The 19,842-nt window shown below is 41.8% G+C and overlaps 1 protein-coding gene, 1 long non-coding RNA gene and 1 other non-coding gene across 5 annotated transcripts in view; all 3 read left to right on the top strand.

Moving 5' to 3' along the window:
• Positions 1-19,842, top strand: part of CAMK1D (calcium/calmodulin dependent protein kinase ID) — a 491,464-nt gene that overhangs the window by 78,699 nt on the left and 392,923 nt on the right. The gene's annotated exons all lie outside the window — the stretch shown is intronic.
• Positions 1-19,842, top strand: part of LOC135231272 (uncharacterized) — a 58,580-nt gene that overhangs the window by 13,119 nt on the left and 25,619 nt on the right. Inside the window, exon 2 of the long non-coding RNA XR_010321953.1 lies at positions 1-19,842. This exon is cut by the window's right edge and continues 25,619 nt beyond it. This is a non-coding gene — a long non-coding RNA (uncharacterized LOC135231272).
• On the top strand, positions 16,728-16,853 carry LOC111750889 (U6atac minor spliceosomal RNA). The gene has a single exon (XR_002785946.1). It is a non-coding gene; the product is annotated as a U6atac minor spliceosomal RNA (small nuclear RNA).

Below are 19,842 nucleotides of genomic sequence, written 5' to 3' on the forward strand. Positions count from 1 at the left end.
GTGGCCCAGGAGAAACCAGGGTGGGGGGTGATGAGGGGTGGAGAGTGGTCAGGTGGCCCAGGAAGAACCAGGAAGGGAGAGTGACCAGGCAGCCCAGGAGGAATCAGGAGGGGAGATTGACCAGGTGGCAGATTGCAGTCCATATACAAAGAAGCCCTGTTAACACTGACAGCACTTTAAGCTTAGCTTTCCAAGCTGAGCTCTAGGTCCTCTGCTTGTTTCTTCTTTCTCTCTCCTTACATGCTCAGCACCTTGACAGAGTCTTCATTTGTATTGATTACAGGGCTGGGATTGTTTTGCAAGGGGCTCCTGTAGATTGTCATCTTTTTGGAAGAGGTTGGAGTTCCTGTTACCTCCAGGCAATATGGTGTCTGTCCGGTGAACCCTGCTCACCGCACCTCTGCCCAGGTTGGGGTTGGCAGGTTAAAGAGTCCAGGAGATGAGACCTGCTCTGTGCCTGACAGCTGTTTGAGGTGATTAGCGAAATCAGGGCTCTGCGAGTGAGGGGTAGTAATACTGTTCAGGCCCCCCTGCTGATTGTCATCCCTCTTAACATTTTGATCCAAAATTCAAAACCTGTTGCCGTTAAGTCGATCCTGACTCCTGATGACCCTGTGTTCTTCAGAGTAGGACTACGCTCCATAGGGTTTTCAGTGATTGTTATCTTATGGAAGTAGGTCACCAGACCTTTCTTCCATGGTGTTGCTGAGTGGACTCAAACTGCCAACCTTTTGGTTAGTAGCTGAGTGCAACTGTTTGTACGACTCTGGGGCTCTTTAGTACTAGCTGGGAATTCTAACAGGCTGAAGACCTATTTGGAGTTCCTGGGTGGTGCATACGGTTAACGTGCTTGGCTGAAAACCAAGAGGTTGGAGGTCGGAGTCCACGCAGAGGCTCCTCAGAAAAGAGGCCTGGTGATTTACTTCCAAAAAATCAGCCACTGAAAACCCTTGGGAGCACAGTTCTACTCTGACATACATGGCGTTTCCTTAAGTCAGAATCCACTCCATGGCAGCTATTTTGGTCTTTTTTGGAAAGATTAATTTGTTTTCATTTTTTAATGGTTGAAGGATGCAGGACACCTGTAGCTGTGGAGTATTTTCAGAGGTATCAGGGAATGCAAACGTTTTATAACTCAGTGGGTGAGCTCTGTTGAATCCTGGCAAAACCCCTTCTCATTGTCTTTGTGTTTCTAATTCAGCGTGATCCCTCACAGGCCCCAGTGAATGTTTAAATAAATGAGTGAGTAAATCTATGCATGCTCCTTTACAGAGTATGGGAAAGAAACCAGCAAGAGGGTCATCTGGTCTTAGAGCGCATTGAGTTTTATAAATGAGGAGGATGGTGACAGACTGGGCTCCCAAACCAAGATGCCTGAATCTTAGGCATTGGACCTGCCTGTCTTGACTGCTTGCAGGTAAACAGCCTGAGTTGGTAGTGTTCTTCCTTTGCCCAGACTGGGAAAGAAGCCTGTCTGTGGGGGTGGGTAAGAGACTCTTAGTGCCATTGGCTCCCTAAGACCCTTGTTCACCCATGACTTAGGCTTGTCCTTAGCCTGAATGCTTCGCCAGGTCATTGGTCTTTCCACAGTTAAGTGCTTGGCACATGCCCAGCGGTTGTTTCTGGTTTCCGAGGCCAGGCTAGGGGTCATTGGCCATGGAGTCTCAAATCTGCATTGAACCTAATGATTGCTGGATGCTTCCTCCTCACATCCACAGGAAGCTGCACACTGCCTCTCAGGGACTGTTTGGATGAAGACTTTTTCAAGGAGGATACAGGACAGCGACCTTGGAAGAATATCTAGGAAGTTGGTCAGAGGGATGTTATTGAGAATTTTGTGGAGGCTTGCTAATTTTTTTCTTTCTTGAAAGCAAGAGCAACTTTTGATTTCTGTGAGGTTTCTCCTCACTGGTGGTGATGAGGTGGCAGTGAAGTCTTTGGGGCATGGATGGGTTGTTTCCCTCCTGGTGGGAAGAGGGTGCCTGAAGTTTCTAATCTCCGAAGCCCAGGAGCTGTTATTAGCCCTTCACAGACCTCTCCTGAGGAAGCCCATCTCCTGACAGCAGAGCTCTGTGGGGCATCTGTGTGGGTGCATTGGCATTAGAACTTGAGGTAGAATCCTTGAGACCAAGGGTTGGGTCTCTTTTCAGGATCTGTGATATTTACCAGAGCTTAGTGGGCCATTCACAAAATGAGTATCAAGTCCTCAGGTGTCGAGGGTCCCCAAGACCACCCTCAGGTTCGATTATTCACCAGGAGGACTCACTGATTACCTGTTGCCATCGAGTGGATTCCAACTCATAGTGACCCTATAGGACAGAGTAGAACTGAACTGCCCCATAGAGTTTCCAAGGAGTGCCTGGTGGATTTGAACTGCTGACCTTTTGCTTGCAGCCATAGCACTTAACCACTACACCACCAGGGTTTCTGGAGGACTTGCGGGACTCAGCATGTAGTCATACTCATGGCTATGATTTATTACAGTGAAAGGTTACAGGGCAAAACCTGCAAAGGGAAAAAGCACATGGGATGAAGCCCAGAGGAAGCAAGGCTCAAGCTCCCAAAGATCCTCTCCCAGTGGAGTCACACAGGATGTGCTTAATTTGCCCAGCAGATGAGTTGTGACAATGTATGTGAAATATTGCCAAGCAGGGAAGCTCACTAGAGAGTGCCAGGCATTTTTTGGGGGCCTGGTTACGGAGGCACCCTCTGCCTAAAAAAAAAAAAAAAAAAAAACTCTGCCTAGCAGATACCAAAATTCCAGGCTCCTAAAAGGGAAGCCAGGTGTTCAGCATAAAACATATTGTTTGTACAAATAGGTAAGGCACAGTAAGCCACTCTTCTCAGTTCTGGAAATGGTGGAAACCCTCTGGAAATCCAAATTTCTGCCAGCCAAGAGCCAACCTTATAAGCTAGCCTTTCAAAGAATGGCAGGCTACTCTGTTAAGTCTTTTCTGTACACCCCAATATGTATCAGGCTTATCATGGAGCGATTTAGGTGACTGAAGTCACTGGCCCTTCACCCCGAGTGTAGGCCTTCATTGAATCACAGATCTGATTCTGAGTGGCTCTTGGTGTCCTTTGTCCACCTCTGGCACTTTCCTTCACGTTGGGTAGGTAACTGCGTTCTTCCACTGCCCTGATGTAATTATGTATATGGCTATTGCCCTCTCTGAATTGGAGGCATTAAAAGGTGTAATCCCCCCAGGCCATTAATTCAGTCCGTTTCTTAAATGGCATCTTCAGCTTCTAAGAAAACCCTGCTTTCTAAGTATAGGACATTCCATCAGTAGAGGTCCCTGAACGTGTCTTTTTGTCACAGTCACATTCCTGTTCTTGCTGTGACCCCCGTTTATTTCACTGGTATGGGAGTTAAACATTCTAGTGAGATTTGCTGACTACTGTGGCCCTCTTACTCAGAGACAGTGGCTCTGCATCTTAGGTGTTGTGCTAGGGCTTACTATCCTTGAGATACAAAATTCTCGCCATAGCTTCTGCAGTCTGAGGCTTCGTGGCAGAGATGCAGTTTGTTTACTCTTCTCTGAAGAGTAAGCCTTTCTCTTTCCTTCCTTGCTCCATTCTACCATACAGTTAAAGTTTTGATTTTAGTTAAACAACAACAAAGAAAGAGTTGCATTTGATACTAAATGCAAACTGCACTAAATACAAATAGCACCATATTACTGTAATTTTTAAAAGAGACAAAGTACTTCTATACAATTTTGGCTTTCCATGGAAATTTCCCAAGACCTCAGCCCTCTGGTACAGAATTCTTTCCCATCTAACCCCCACACCCCCAGTTATTAAAATGGAGCCATCCACCCATGACGTGTAGGAGGCTGTCGCCAGGGTAGGAAAGACGTCAGACACTATTGTCAGCACCTGTCAGGAGCTATTATACCAAGTCCTGATGCCCAGATTGTCTGAGGACTATCGTTTTGTAAACCTTAGGCTAAGATTATTTTTCTTTTCCTCAGCTCCTCTTTGAAGTTATGGGTAAAAAAATGTGTGTGCCTGAGAGACCTGAGCGGTTGTTTATTGTGGGTTAGTGTTTATTGAAAGCTCTATGGAAGTACCTGTTGGCCATTTGGAGGCCAGACAGTGGGAGCTACGTGTTTTCAAAATTATTCTGTGGATGTACATCAGTTTGTATTTGCAGAAAGCTTCACAACTATTTAGTGAACTACGGAGTTTAAATTGATATGACTGAAATGTTGTGCGTTTTGCTATTTGACTGCATTTTAGGGCTTGGTTGTGATAACGACTGTGGATTTTGCTCTTACTGCCCCTCCTCCCCTTCCTTTATTCAGCGTTGCTGATGTGAACACCTGCTAAATGAAACAAGCAGCAGAGGTGTGCTTCTGAATGGTTTGCAGCTTAACCTGAGAGTCCTCAGAGGGAGGAAAATTTACTTTGTTTACTTTGCTTCTTCTCCCGTGTCTTTGATGTAAGACAGCCTGAGGAGATTTGGTTTTTCTAAACAAAATGGGGAAAAAATTAATGGCCTGATTTGTCTTATTTTCTAGCAGGAAATTCTCTGGTGAAGGGCAGAGATGAAGCTCTCCTGACCTGGGACCCATTCCTCATAAAAGCAGCATTTTAATTATGTAGTATGAGTTTTGTTAGGAGTCGGAACTGACTTGATGGCACCTGACGACAGTATGAAACAGTGAGGCAGTGGTGGTTCGGTGGTAGAATTCTCACCTTGTGTGTGGGGACTTGATTAGTTTCCTGCCCAATGCACCTTAGGCACAGTCACCTGTCAGTGGAGGCTTGTGTGTTGCTATGGTGCTGAACAGGCTTCAGTGGAGCTTCCACACTAAGATGAACTAGAAGGAGTGGCCTGATGATCTGCTTCCAAAAATCAGCCAGTAAAAACCCTAATGGATCACAACAGCCCTATCCACAACTCATCACAGGAATGCCGCAGGACCAGGCAGTGCTTTTTCTGTTATGTGTGGGGTCGCCATGAGTTGGGACCAACTCCATAGCAGCTAACAACCACCATAACAGTATGAAAGATATAGATCTTTGTTCATTTTTTCTCCTCCTATTATATGTTATTCTTTTTCAATACATATATTTTTGTTCAAGTTGGTATAACAAAAGCCAAACTGTTTTTTGTTCTTGTCTCTCAGTCTGAACTTAACTTTTCTTTATATATTTTACCCTGTAATCAAAGATGGAGCTAAACCCCTGAAATAAACTGGAAAGCACTCGATACCAATCCATTTCAGTGAAATCTCCAGAACATAGAATGGATTGAGAATTGTGTAAATTGATTTTTTTTGTGCATAAAAATGTTTAAAAAAATGAAAATTTACAATTTAGTTAAAATTAGAATCTCTTTGATGGCCATAAAATACAGGTGTGATAATTCTTTCTGCTTTATTGATGAATTGGAATGGACCAAAAACTCAATAAAATTGTAAAATACAGGCTAAAAGAGTGATCAAAGTAATGTTTGTTAGTACTTTACTTTTCTTAAAACTTTGATTTCTGTTAAACTTTATACAAAAATGGAATTTTATTCTACTAACATTTTATTTCAGGTAGACCTACAAGACCTTCCCATTCATATTCCCTGTTTTTAGTTGCTTCCCAAGACCTTGAAAATTCACCTTCAGTCAGAGTTTTCACATGTCCAAAGTCTTTCTAATGATGTTACCTTTTTAGGTTGTAAAAGGCTATATGTGGAGTATTGTCTTCTCCTGTCCTATTGTACAGCCCTGGTGGTACAGTGGTTAAGAGCTCAGGTGCTTACCAAAAGGTCAGCAGTTCAAGTCCACCAGCCGCTGCTCGGAAACTGGATGGGGCAGTTTTGCTCTGTCCTGCAGGGTTGTTATGTGTTAGAATTGATTTGATGGCAATGATTTTGTCCTACTGTATCCTATTGTGTCTTTTCCTAACCTATGCTATCCTATCCTATCCCATTCTATTTCATCCCATTTTTTTTTTTTATTCTTAGAAAGAAAAGACTAACATGAAAATTTCATCTGTTGTTGAAGATTTTGGCAAAAGTGAAAATCCATTTGTACGGAGAAGTATGTTAGATGTGAATTCTCCGGAAAATGTCCACAATTCAGCCATAGGAGGAGACAGTGATGGCAGTTTCCAGCCAAAACTCTGAAGAAGACAGGGTATTCTTTGCCTCTTTCCCATTGTCTTAGATATAGTACTGCTATAATAGAAATACCACAAGTGGATAACTTTAACACAGAGAAATTTATTTTCTCATTGTCTTAGATATAGTACTGCTATAACAGAAATACCACAAGTGGATAACTTTAACACAGAGAAATTTATTTTCTCAGAGTATAGTAGGCTAAAAGTCCAAATTCAGGGCATTAGCTCCAGAAGAAGGCTTTCTCTCTCTGTTGGCTCTGGAGGAAGGTCTTTCTCGTCAGTCTTCCTCTGGACTAGGAGATTCTCCCTGCAGGAACCCCGGTACTTCTTTCTTGGTGGTATGAGGTCCCCAACTCTCGGTAGTATGAGGTCTTTTGTAAGATAAAAGGTGATGCAGGCCACACCCCATGGAAACTCCCTTTACAGTGGCTCAGGGATATGACCTGAGCAAGGGTGTTACATTCCATCCTAATCCTCTTTAACCACAGGCAAAGATTATGATTTATAACACATAGGAAAATCACAAAATGGAGGACAACCACTTAATACTGGGATCAGAGCCTAACCAAGTTGACATATATTTTTGGGGGACACAATTCAACCCATGACACCCATTTTATCTTTTTCTCTGATTTCCTTTACTTTTTCTACTTCTTTTCTCTCACTCTTTCCTTTCTAATCTTTCTCTTCAGCTTTGAGCCATTTTCTTTTATTCTCTTATTAGCTCACAGCAGTTGATAAAGTGATCCTCTCTCAGAGTTATCTATTGTTTTAAGGACTCTGGAAGTCAGTTAAGAAATTAACCTTCCATAGTGAAATTTTGGCCTGAGAAGAGAAGATATTAATGAGCAGAAAGTTTGTTCAGGGAATTGCTATTTATAAAATTTATTCAGTATTCATGGAACAGATATGATGGGTACCTACTGTGTGCCAGGCCCTGCAGTCAAGCACAAAGATGGATAACACACATTGCTTGAATTTTGGGAAGCCCTGTGTTTTTTTTTTTCTGTGTTAGCAGGGAAGGGGGCAGAGGTAAACATAGAGATTAGTATTTGCAATATAACGTGCTAATTTCCCTCACAGAGGCATGAGCCATGTCTTTTGTTCATATAATCAGGCACCAGACTGGCCATGGAATTCTCCATTTCCCTGGCCTCTGCAACTTTGAGGAGTGGAGGATGCTGATTAGAGTTAATGTGACAGTTCCAAAATAAAGTCAACTTGGAGCCTGTTTAAATATTGCACAGCTAGAGTTTAGTTAGACTTAGCTTTAGTTCTACCCTTTTTGTTTTGGTTTCCTTTGGCATGAAGGATGGGCCTTAGTTCTGCCCTCTCTCCTTGTTAGTTGCCTAGCTTCCATTGTTAGGACTGCCACTGAAAAACCCCATTGCTGTAGAATTGATTCCGACTCATAGTGACCCTATAGTACTGTCATTACGTACCCTGAGTTTGGGCAAGAAAGGGGAAGACATGATTGGACTTCAGAGTACACAAACTCTCCTTCAGGTATTCAAAGTATCACCATGTACACTTCCTTTTTTTTGTTTTTAATTGTGGTGTAAATATACACAGCAAAACCTTCATCAATTCAACAATTTCCACATGTACAATTCAGTGACATTGACTACATTCTTCGTGTCATAAAACCTTTGTTGCTATCCTTTTCCAGGTTATTCCATCACCACTAGCACTGTGTACATGCTCAACATAAATTTTTAGACATGAAGCTTTCCCAAGGACTTTTTTTTTCCTGACTGGCCTTTAGCCATTATAATAGTTGCATTTGTACTGTCTGTGGTAATAAAAAGAAAAAAAAGTTCCCAGCCTATCTGAAGTAAAAGTCATAAACCATGCCTTGACAACTGTAGCAAATTATATTACTAATTTATTTTTATTGTTAGTATAAATTTTAATTGCCTTACTTATCTTCTTGCCTGAGTATTGTTTTGGGGGATGAAGTTAATGTTTTGAAAGTCAGTTCAGAGATGAATGAATGATGTGGTCATAATAGCAGATACAGACATGTCGCTGGCATTTTGTGAATGTCAAATACTAATTTTAACAACAGTAAATTTTTATAAAGAACAAGTAGTTCCCAACTAGTGAAAGGAAGGTGATCTGTGTGAGAGACGGTTATTTGTAGATTCCACTGTTCATTTCTATTGCAGATATGCGATAGAAAAATATTACCTCTTTGCCTTGTCACCTTCATCATTTAGCCTGCTAATATTTGAGGAAGCTCAGATCTTCAAAGTAGAGAGAATGGCCATGATATACTCCTTTCTTTTTGTAATCTAGGCCCTTTTCAGCAACCTCTATACCAGTAATTGCCCAACTCTTTGGAGTTGGAACTTTCTGTCCTTGTCGTTTTGGTTTTATTCTACTCTTCTCCCTGCCTTCCAAATGTTGTATGCTATATCTTGGTTTGACTTTGACTTCCTTTGAGAATTCTCTGACTTCCCCAAGATTACATGGGACACCCTTTTTCTTGTTGGGAATAATCGAACTAAATTGGAAGAGGCTCTGGCATAGGACTGAGGACCATTCTAAGAAGCCGTTTTCTTAGTTCGTCCTCAGAAACCTCACCTTTTCTAGGATGGCCTGTTTGGATCTAATATTTTTGGTCTTGTTTTATTTTAGCTTGGAAGGCACAGCTTCAGAGAAGTAGTTTAATTATAAAGACTCATTGAGAGTCATTGTCAGTATGGGAAAAGTTAGTGAAGGGACTGGAACGTTGGCTGCAGTTGTTGTTGGTAATTGCCATCAAGTCAGTTCTGAGTCATGGCGACCCCATGTGTGCAGAGTAGAACTGCTTCATAGGGTTTCCAAGGCTGTGTCCTTTCAGAAGCAGATTGCCAGGCTTATCTTCCAAGGCTCCGCTGGATGAGTTCAAAGCACCAAGCCTTCAGCCGGTAGTTGAGTGCTTAGCTGTTTGTGCCACCCAGGGACTCCATGTGAAGACTTTTTCTGCAGAAATTTATCCTTAAAGGGAATGATCGGCCCTTTCTGTCATATGGCGAGAGGCTGAATGGGGAGCCTCGATCCTCTGGGTGCTCTGAGCAGCTCCCAGTTAGGTCTCTAAAGGAGAAATTGCAGAACTGCCTGGACTTCTTGCTCAGGTTTGTCCAGAAAAGAGTCAAGCAGCAGTTGAATGATTTGTACTTTCATGGGAGAAACAAAGTAAAAGGTTTTTTTGACATCAAATTTTGTTTTAGCTGGGGCAGACTTTTTTTTTTCTTTCACTTTTTGTTTTTGATTCTTCTGTACTATTTTTAAAGTAGTGAGACGGAATTATCCCTGAACAACTTCTCCCAGGTGTCCAAAATGCTGACTCTATTACTTAGAGCTCAGTGGTCCTCTTCAGTGTTCTTGAGCTCTGTGTGCCCAGTTACTTCATCTCTATAATGGAGACGGTAATCTCAGTGGATGTTGTGGTGATTAACTGAGATAATTCTTGTAAAGTAATTAGAATCCACCCATTGCTGTCGAGTCAATTCCGACTCATAGTGACCCTATAGGACAGAGCAGAACATCCCCATAGGGTTTCCAAGGCTGTAAATCTTTATGGAAGCAGACTGCTGTATCTTTCTCCTGTAGAATAGCTGGTGGGTTCAAACCACTGACCTTTAGGTTAGTAGCTGAACGCTTTAACCACTACATCCCTGGGGCTCTTTTGAAACAATTAGAATAGTGCCCGTTAATGGTTACTATTGTAAGATTATATACTAGTTCTAGTTATGGAAGATTCTAGTTTCTTGGTGCACAGGTATGGTCTTTGAAACCCTGAGCGGATGTCTATGCAGGCTAATGTTAAATTAATATTTGGTCATTTCTTGGTTATTTGAATCAAACAAGGAAGCCAGTCCAGGAACCTATGCTTTTCCTTAAAGCCTGGTTTGCCATACCATTTGGAAGATGTGCAGCCTCTCCTTAGCTGAGTGGGTAGAGTCAAATAGTCCTCTGAGGCGGTGCCAGTGTGGAGGTCATCTCCTGTAGCTGCTCCCGTGTAACCCAGAAAACCACGTAGAGGGTATGAAATGCTGAGAATAGCCCTGGGAGGAACCATGCTTGGCTGTTAACCAGCTCCACCACTAGCCAGCTGTGAGTAACTCAGGTCAGGCCAACTCTTTATATATTTATTGCACTCACTCCATTTGTAAAAAATGCTGAGGCATTAAAATAAATTAAAGACATCTTGATATTCCACTTCTAATAATAACACATAGTATGGATCGGAAAGAAGGAAAGAATAGAAAAAATGAAAGTTTTCCCTATGTAACCAGAATAACATTATCACAACTAATAAGAATTGATAAAAATTCTTAATGTCACCTACTATCTAGTTCATGGAAACCCTGGTGGCATAGTGGCTAAGTGCTACGGCTGCTAACCAAGGGTTGGCAGTTCAAATCTGCCTGGCGTTCCTTGGAAACTCTGTGGGGTAGTTTTACTCTGTCTTATAGGGTCGCTATGAGTCGGAATTGACTCGATGGCAGTGGGTTTGGTTTTTTCATTAATTTTTTTAATCCAGTTCATATTAAATTTCCCCCATTGTGGTTAGGTCATATACTGAATTTATAGTACTGTCATCTCTTCATCTGAGGAATGAGGAGGTAGACCTACCTAAATGATATGAGGTTCATATTAGTATTACTACTTTGAAAGCTTAATACCCTTAGGAATTGCCACTGTTCCTTTGTTCATTTATTTCTTGTTTTTTGGAGGAGGATATAAGCTTTAGAGACAAAAACTGTGGCTCTAAAACATGATGAAATGGAAATTTGGAAGTTATTTGGTTAATGGACTCAATAGATACAGATTGGTGTTGCCTCAAACTGGGCTTGAATCATAGATTGGGCAGACCTAGCATTTACCCTGGTTAGGTAAATTGTATAATTGCCAGAGAGAAGGAGATAGTATATTAGTTTTAGGCCCAATGGGTTTTGGGGTTTGCATTTTATAGTCTCCATAAATGTTCATGATGCCCTTTACAGTTACAAGAAGAACTTGAACAGTCTTCTTGATTTAGTTTTGTTTTGACATTTGAAATGCTGATGTTTTATTCAAGGAAACTAAATGGTGGGTCTATCAGATTACCTGCCTAGGGAAACTCCCATTGTTCCAGAATAAAAGAAGAATGAAAAAGTCATGCTTTGGCTGCCTAGTGGATATCAGGTGGCAGCAGCCCAGAGGTCACTGCTGTTTGGCACATTCTCTGCCTCGTGCAGGTTCTCCTGTGAAGACCCTTCCTGGCTTCTTAGCCTACCCACCAAAACCTGCCCAGGCCACCTCGTTGTGTATGTTAGGAATGAGATCTCCCCCCTGAGTTCTGAACCAGCTGAAAAGTAGGACTGTGGGGTCAGGCAGATGGAGATCAAAATATTAACTTTATTACTTATAAAAGCTAAATTGGAGGGCTTGTGAATCAGTGATATGTGAAAACAAAGGACTTTTTAATCCTGAACCTCAGAATTGGACAGACTTGCCTAGTGGGCACAGGCAGGGTGGTGCCGCAGGCCTCCTCTCCTGGCATGGAGGAGAGGAGCAGTGTGTGGGCCCCTGGCAGGCAGCTGGCTCCCAAGAAAAGGAAGAGAGAAAGGGCTGAGCAACCCTGACCAGTTCCCCTCTGCCGGTCAGGTAAGTCCTTCCTCTGGTTATTCACCTTTCAGTACTCTAGGAGGCAGTATTCCCCAGGGGCCTATCTCATGGCCGCTTTGTGGGTCTTCTCCCCTGGGGCAGGCCCTTCCCTCGGTTTGGCTTCATTGATATATTTATTTATAGGAGTGAGAGAAATGAGATATGTTCTGGTAATAGTGTTCAATAAATATTGTCATTCATATGATATACACTCTTTGAATAGGTTAGAAATTTTTTTTTTAAATTCACCATTAAAATTTCCCCCAAATCTGAATATTTGTTGAATGGGTGAATATACTGATGGCTCTTTTTGCATTTGGGGAGCTGAGACTTGAGGTTGGTTGTATGCTTTGGGGAGGAAGAGGAAGTGGGCTGGAGAGCTAAGAATTTCCTGAAGGTTTACAGCCTAGAGGAATTCCAGGCACTCTGGAAGGGGCTTATGCTCTGAGCATTCTGGGAGCTAGCTCCTCCCACTTATGGGCTTTCTGCTCCTTGGTTCTGGGAACCAGGGAATCGTAGACATTGAGAACTTGGGACAACACTTCTTTTGGAAGCCTCCTCCTTTCCCAAGTGGCCAAGCAGTCCCCTCATTGAGGGAGAAGCTTGGGACTAGCCACCCAGATCCCATGAAGAAGCTGATGAGAAGGGGAAGGAGGAGTCAAGGGCTTGTAGAGCTGGTGGGTGGGGTAGGCAGAACTTGTTGATCCCTTGCAAAGTATAGAAACCATCTTTTGTGTCAGAAGTGTTTTGACACAAAGTAAGGAGCACGAGAATGACCTTTGTTCTAATTAATGGAATGGAAGGTTGCATTACATTTTTAAAGCACACTACTGAAATATATGTGTTGCTTTTTTGGTCATCACAGCACACTTCTGATTCACGTTGAATGTGAACTTATTATCTTAAACCCCTACAATGCTTAAATAACAACTGTTACACATATTTTTATTACCTTGTCTCTTTTGACCTGAGTCATTATATTTTCTGTACCTAATTATACGTTAAACCTGTTAGATCCAGACCATGGAACCAGACTGTCATGATCTTTTAGAATGTTGAGTTTTTTATCTGGTTTGATTTTGGGTTGTCTACAAATATGATGACCATATCCTCTTTGTCTTTACACAAGTCACCAAAAAAAGTGTGGAAGAGGAAGGGGTCTGTGACAGAGCCCTTTGGGATGCTGTGGAACATTACCCCTCCCCATTGGCTTTGGGTATTGCTCTGCAGTTGTTCACTTAGCTAATTTTTCTTCCACCTAGCCTGTATTTCTTCATTTTGTTCACACAGATTCATAAAGAGACTTGTCAGCATGTTGTATGTCTGTACATTTCCATGTTATTAACAGTCTTCAAACTTGTTAAGAACTGAACTAAGTCCAGTTGGTCATATATGCTTCTAGATTTTTTGTGGGGATAGGTAATGATAGCTGCCAAAAAGTTTTAGGTGAGTGAGGGTTAACTATTTTCCCAAATCCTCACCACCAGTTTATAATGAAAGTGAATTTCAGACTAAATTTAGCCTAAGACATTTATTAAGTAGACATGTATTAGCAAGCAGGCATCATTCAGTCTGTATGGTTGATTCTGTCAGCTAAAGTCCCAGCTCTCAGACCCCCTTAGGTGCTCTGACCACCACTTTGCATTAAAGCTTTCCTTGAGAGACTGGAACACTTATACATTGCTGATGGGAATGTAAAATGGTACAACCGCTTTGGAAATTGATTTGGCGCTTCCTTAAAAAGCTAGAAATAGAACTACCATATGATCCAGCAATCCCACTCCCTGGAATATAGCCTAGAGAAATAAGACTCTTCACACGAACAGATATATGCACACCCATGTTCATTGCAGCACTGTTTACAATAGCAAAAAGATGGAAACAACCAAGGTGCATATCAATGATGAATGCATAATTAAATTATGGTATATTCTCACAGTGGAATACTAAGCGATGATAAAGAACAACAAGGAATCCTCAAAACATCTCCTAACATGGATGAACCTGGAAGGCATTATGCTGAGTGCAACTAGTCAGTTCCAAAAGGACAAATATTGTTATGAGACCACCATTAGAAGAACTGAAGAAAAGGTTTAAACACAGAAGAAAACATTCTTTGATGGTTACAAGGGTGGGGAGGGAAGGAGAGGTATTCATTAACTAGATAGTAGACAAGATTTATGTTAGGTGAGGGGAAGGACAACATATAATAGAGGGGAGGTCAGCACAACTGGACTAAACTAAAAGCTGAGAATTTCCTGAATACAACCAAACACCAAACACTTCGAGGGACAGAGTAGCAGGGTCGGGGGTCTGGGGACCATGGTTTCAGAGGACATCTAGGTCAATTGGCATAATAAAGTTTATTAAGAAAATGTTCTGTATCCCATTTTGGTGAGTGGCGCCTGGGGTCTTAAAAGCTTGGAAGTGGCCGTCTAAGATGCATCAATTGGTCTCAACCTACCTGGACCAAAGGAGAATGAAGAACACCAAAGACACAAGGAAAATATTAGCCCAAGAGACAAAAAGGGCCACATAAACTAGACTCCATCAGCCTGAGACCAGAAGAACTAGATGGTGCCTGGCTACCGCCAATGACTGCCCTGACAGGGAACACAACAGAGAATTCCTGACGGAGCAGGAGAAAAGTGGGGTGCAGAACTCAAATTCTAGTAAAAAGACCAGACTTAATGGTCTGAGTGAGACTGGAGGAACCCCGGAGACATGGCCCCTGGACTTTCTGTTAGCCCAAAACTAAAATCATCCCTGAAGTCAGCTCTTCAGACAAAGATTAGACTGGACTATAAGACATAAACTGATGCTCATGAAGACAGTGTTTCTTAGTTCAAGTAGATACATGAGACTGAATGGGCAGGTCCTGTCCGGAGGTGAGATGAGAAGGCAGAAAGGGACAGGAGCTGGTTGAATGGACACGGACACGGGAAATCTGGGGTGGATAGGAGGAGTGTGCTGTCACATTATAGAGAGAGCAACTAGGGTTATATAAAAATGTGTGTATAAATTTTTGTAGGAGAAACTAACTTGCTGAAAACTTTCACTTACGGCACAATTAAAAAAAAAAATTTTCCTTGAGGTCGATTTGCCAATATCCTGCCTTTTACCTTATGATAGACATCAAACAAACAAACAAACAAAAAACCATTGCCGTTGAGTCAATTCTGACTCATAGTGACCCTGTAGGAGAGAGTAGAACTGCCCCATAGGGTTTCCAGTGAACGGTGGTGGATTCTAACTTGCAGACCTTTTGGTTAGCGGCTAAGCTCTTAACCTCTGCACTGCCAGGGCTCCATGATAGACATCAGACAGCCAGAAATCCTCCAAACCATAGGCTGGACTTTTTTAAGGATTACACCCAAGGGTACAGGCTATAGGCCTTGCTGGGTGGATTCTTATACCCTTATACCCTATATATGCAAGGATGTTGTTGTTGTTGGGTGCCGTCAAGTTGGTTCCCACTCATAACGACCACGTGTGACAGAGTAGAACTGCCCCATAAGCTTTTCTTGGTTGTAATCTTCACTAAAGCAGATTACCAGGTTTTTCTCCTGCAGAGCTGCTAACCTTTTGGTTAGCAGCCAAGTGCTTAACCATTGTCTCACCAGAGCTTCTTGATAGGGAGTATCTAAAATATTTTAGTTCATTCTTAACATTCATTGTGCTAATTAACAAACTACTAATTTCATCAATAAAAACCCATTTCTGATATTCACCCTTCTTGGTGTCTGTGTTACTCAAGTATAGATAGCAGGATGTCTTGATTAAGATGCTGGCTGACCAGCTCTGGACTGTGAACTATAATTCACGTACAGTAAAGTTCACAAACATTCTGGTGCATGTCCTGGGTGAACAGAGTATAAGTTATTGATCAGGGTGACTAACAACATCTAGAGTTGAAGTTTAAACTGACTAGCGGTTAATTAGCCCATGCCGAAGAATTTTAAAGTAAATCGAAGGCATTATACAAAATGATACCAAACAAAAGGGTGAATTTGGTGTAGTGTGATTTGTACTTAGAGAAGCCAGGCTGGTACCGAAGTAGATCGTTACTTTTGTGCTTTTTGCCTGTAACAGATATTCTCAGCCAAACCAAAATCCAAACCAAACCCATTGCCATCGAGTCGGTTCCAATCCAAAGCGACTCTATAGGACAGAGTAGAGCTGCGCCATAGAGTTTTCAAGTAGTGCCGGTGAATTCAAACTGCCAGCCTTTTGGTTAACAGCTGTAGCATCTAACCACTGTATGCTACCAGGGTTTCCAATTCCCAGCCAGAGGATCAATTTCCTGAAAGCAGAGATTCTCATGTGAAAGCATGTTGTTCCCTCATGCCTTCTCTAGAAGGGTGGGAAAAGAACCTTTTTGTTAATTCTGCAAATAGGCATGCATTTTCTAATTTTAGATTCTCACTGTGAAGAAAGTCATGAATTACTAAAAACCCAGAGAATATAAGCTAGTATTTAGGGGTTCCCCTGAGTTGGAATGAATAAGGTTTTTAAATATTCATTTGTATATTTCTTTTCATGTCGTTTTGTGTAATATGATGAAAAAATGTTTGCTGCTGATTTAGAATCTCTGAATACTCTTATAAAAATTTAATTCCACCCATATTAACTTGGTTTTAAAGGCTTTTTTAAGGGTCTGTTTTCCTCTAATAGGTTGCTAGAGGGAAAATCTGTTAGCCTAAGAGAATTGATGGGTGGAAGTAGACTAGGGAAACTGAACTCAGACCAGCACTGGGGGATGCTGCATTGATTTAAATTTTAAAAACCCAGACCCAGTGCTGTCGAGTCGATTCCGACTTATAGCGACCTTATAGGACAGTGTAGAACTGCCCCACAGAGTTTCCAAGGAGCGCCTGGCGGATTCAAACTGCCGACCCTTTGGTTAGCAACTGTAGCACTTAACCACTATGCCACCAGGGTTTCCTTAAATTTTAAAAGGGTCTGCATTTTATGAAAGTAAAGAAGGTTAGTGTTCCTTTTGGCATGGATGGAAACGATTCTGGTTGACCTGTACCACACATGCAGAGATAAGGCATTACCACCCCTTTGTGGCACCTCATCATGTTTTTGAACATCCCCAAGGGAGGGGAGTCTGGCAGTGTGAACCAAAATTACAGACGAATTTCCCCTTTGAGCCAGCATCCTATTTGGGATTCTATCATACAGATATACCTGCACATGTATGAAATGACATTTGTACAAGGTCATTATTGCAGCTCTGTGTGTAACAGCAGGTCATTGGAAACCACCAAGTGCCCATCAGTAAGGGGCTGGTTAAAAGGACTGTAGTGGATGCCTACAGTGGAATGCTCTGCAGTTACCAAAAGAGAACATTGGAGACCTATGTTATGATATGGAAAGATCCCCAGGATACATTACCAAGTGAAAAAACCACGGTGGAGGTTACTATGTACAGAAGGATACTCTTGTGTCAAAAAAGGGGGGGTATGAAAATATCTATTTGAATTTGCTTACGTTTGCATAAAGAAACACTGAAGGGCAAACAAGAAACTAATAAAAATGCTTATCTGTAGTGGGCTGAGGGAATAGAGTGATTGGGAATATGTGTAGGACTGACTCCTCTGCATATATCTTTTTATATTGTGTTTACTTTTGGATCACACATGGGTCGCCGTGAGTCACAGTTGACTCTATGGCATCTGATGGTTTACACTGAATCATGTAAAGAACAACCAACCCATCAGTCAACCAACTAACCAACCAACAAAAGTGAATCTGACGAGTCCTTGGGTGGCACAAATGGTTAAGTGCTGGAATACTAACTGAAAGGTTGGTGGTTCAAACCCACCCAGAGGCACCTTGGAGGTAAGACCTGGCGATCTGCATACAAAAGGTCACAGCCTTGCAAACCCTATGGAGCAGTTCTACACTGCACACATGGGGTCACCTTCAGTCAGGGTCAACTCAATGACAACTAATAATAACAACAGTGGTGGTTTCATGCTACAATGACAGAGTTGAGCTGTTGGGACGGAGACCGTATTGCCCACAAAACTGAATATATCAAGGAATGACCTTTGACATAGAACTAGACCAAAAGTAAGAGTCAGAAAGTGCAGCTGGTTCAATACATGATGAAAGGGTGAGGCAATCCACTTGACTTCTTAAGTTGGACCATTCGATGAACAAATGCTTAGGGAGCCCCTTCTACGTGCCAGGCACTATTTTAGGTGCTGCAGGCACAGCTGTCAATGGGAATATTAAGTCCATGCTTTCATGGAGCTGACATTCTAGAAGGGGCAATTAGACAACGAATAAGTGATGAAAGGAGGTCAAAGGAGGGAGAAAAGGCTCATGCACTAGAGTCTAGTGAGGAAGGGCGAGAGGAACCCACAGGAGGTTAGAAAGGAAGGTTAATTGGTGATCTATTCCTGTGTATTTATAGTGCATTTATGTACAATATTATCACACGTAGCATAAGAAAGTGGTGTAATTCTCACATTTAAATGTTTGCAACAGCAGTCAAGATTTCATTTTACCATCATATTATCACATTACCTACGTTTCAAATAAAGAAAAAAAGAACACGTTATTCAGGTCACTGTACCCCAGTCTACTGCTGTGTCGTGAGAGACTAGAATTTAGTCGAATAAATAAAAGGTTGATTTGACCGTGGGAGTTTGCTTTCCCAACAGTTGGCTTATATTGAGGATAATGTTATCTATATGATTTGTGACTGCAACCAGAGGTTATTTAACAGTCAAAACGTTACTAGGAAAAGTATTATTTTTTTCCCCTTGAGGAGTGGTTAAAATTTAAATTGCCTCTTTTTTTTTTTTTTTTACTATATAATATGTTAACTACAGAAAATGAAAACACACACACACACAGACACACACACAGAGGAACCACATAATCTTCACATTCCATCTAATCTTCGTGACAGTCATTGTCTGCAAATACCACTCAGCTCTTTCCACAGCACATGTTGTAGGTATTGGAAACATACTTCTATGTTTACTTTTTTCTTCGTCTGGTCTTTTACTGGCAGATTTCTCTTTCATAGTTTCTGAATCAGATGAAAGATGAATATGGTTATTTAGAAGAAGTTTCTATAATGATTTTTTAAAGAGACAGATTTTTCTCTGTCCCTTTGGGTTCAATTAAATTTGTGGCAAAACTTGAGAAATAATGAGAAACAGATCAAAGTCATAGGAAAAGGCAATGACCAAAGTGTTTTCTTGCATCTTAGACTCTACAACAGTGGTTGAGTCTCGTTTAGATATGAAGGAATAACCAACACAGACTGGGCAGCCAGACTTGGGAGTCTGGGTTATTCCTGACAGCCAAAGACCAAAATTTAAACCTGTCTGATATGGGAACAGCAAATTCACAAGCAATCCTAGAATTGTGATTTAGCTAAGAAAGCACCAGAAATCAGATTTGTTTTAAGGGTTAAAAAATGTAGAGTATTACAGATCTTTATTTCATAATCGTGAGAAATTCCACTCCATGGAATAGTAAGGAAGGCGCTCCAGGAGTCCCAGGAATTGGCTGTCATCCTAGGAAATGCAAAAAAGAGGTGAGAATGGAGACTTGTCATTGTACTTCCCTATTCTCTATTGCTCAAAAGGCTTGGGTCATTCATTGTCTTTGTGACTGGCTGTTTCAGAACTTTGTCAGCTTGGTACCCTGGGACCCTCAGGGTGATATTAGGAGGGTGAGATGTTGCTCCCAGAAGGTGGAGAAAGAAGGGTATACAGTAGCAGCACAGCCTCTTCCACTCTGCCACACTTACTGGCGAAGCAGGAATATGTGCTGACATCACTGGAGTTGGCTGGGGAAGTTCTAATGCGAGTCCAGTCCGCGATGGCATGACTGTTCACACTCACTGTCATTAACAGTGAGGTAACCTTGCAAAAAATGGTAGATTTGCTTTAAGCAGCTATGCTTTTAGGTATAGCAAGGAACCTGCGAACTGCGAGGATATGTCGCCAGTGCTCCCTAAGTTGCATGTTCTTTCTGAGTTTAGTTTCTAGACAGATAGTAAGAACCAGGAAGCAAACATGAAGAAGGGCAACGGGGAAATTCAGTGAA

This window comes from Loxodonta africana, chromosome 4 (assembly GCF_030014295.1).
Source record: "Loxodonta africana isolate mLoxAfr1 chromosome 4, mLoxAfr1.hap2, whole genome shotgun sequence".
In the NCBI taxonomy this organism is placed as follows: Eukaryota; Metazoa; Chordata; class Mammalia; order Proboscidea; family Elephantidae; genus Loxodonta; species Loxodonta africana.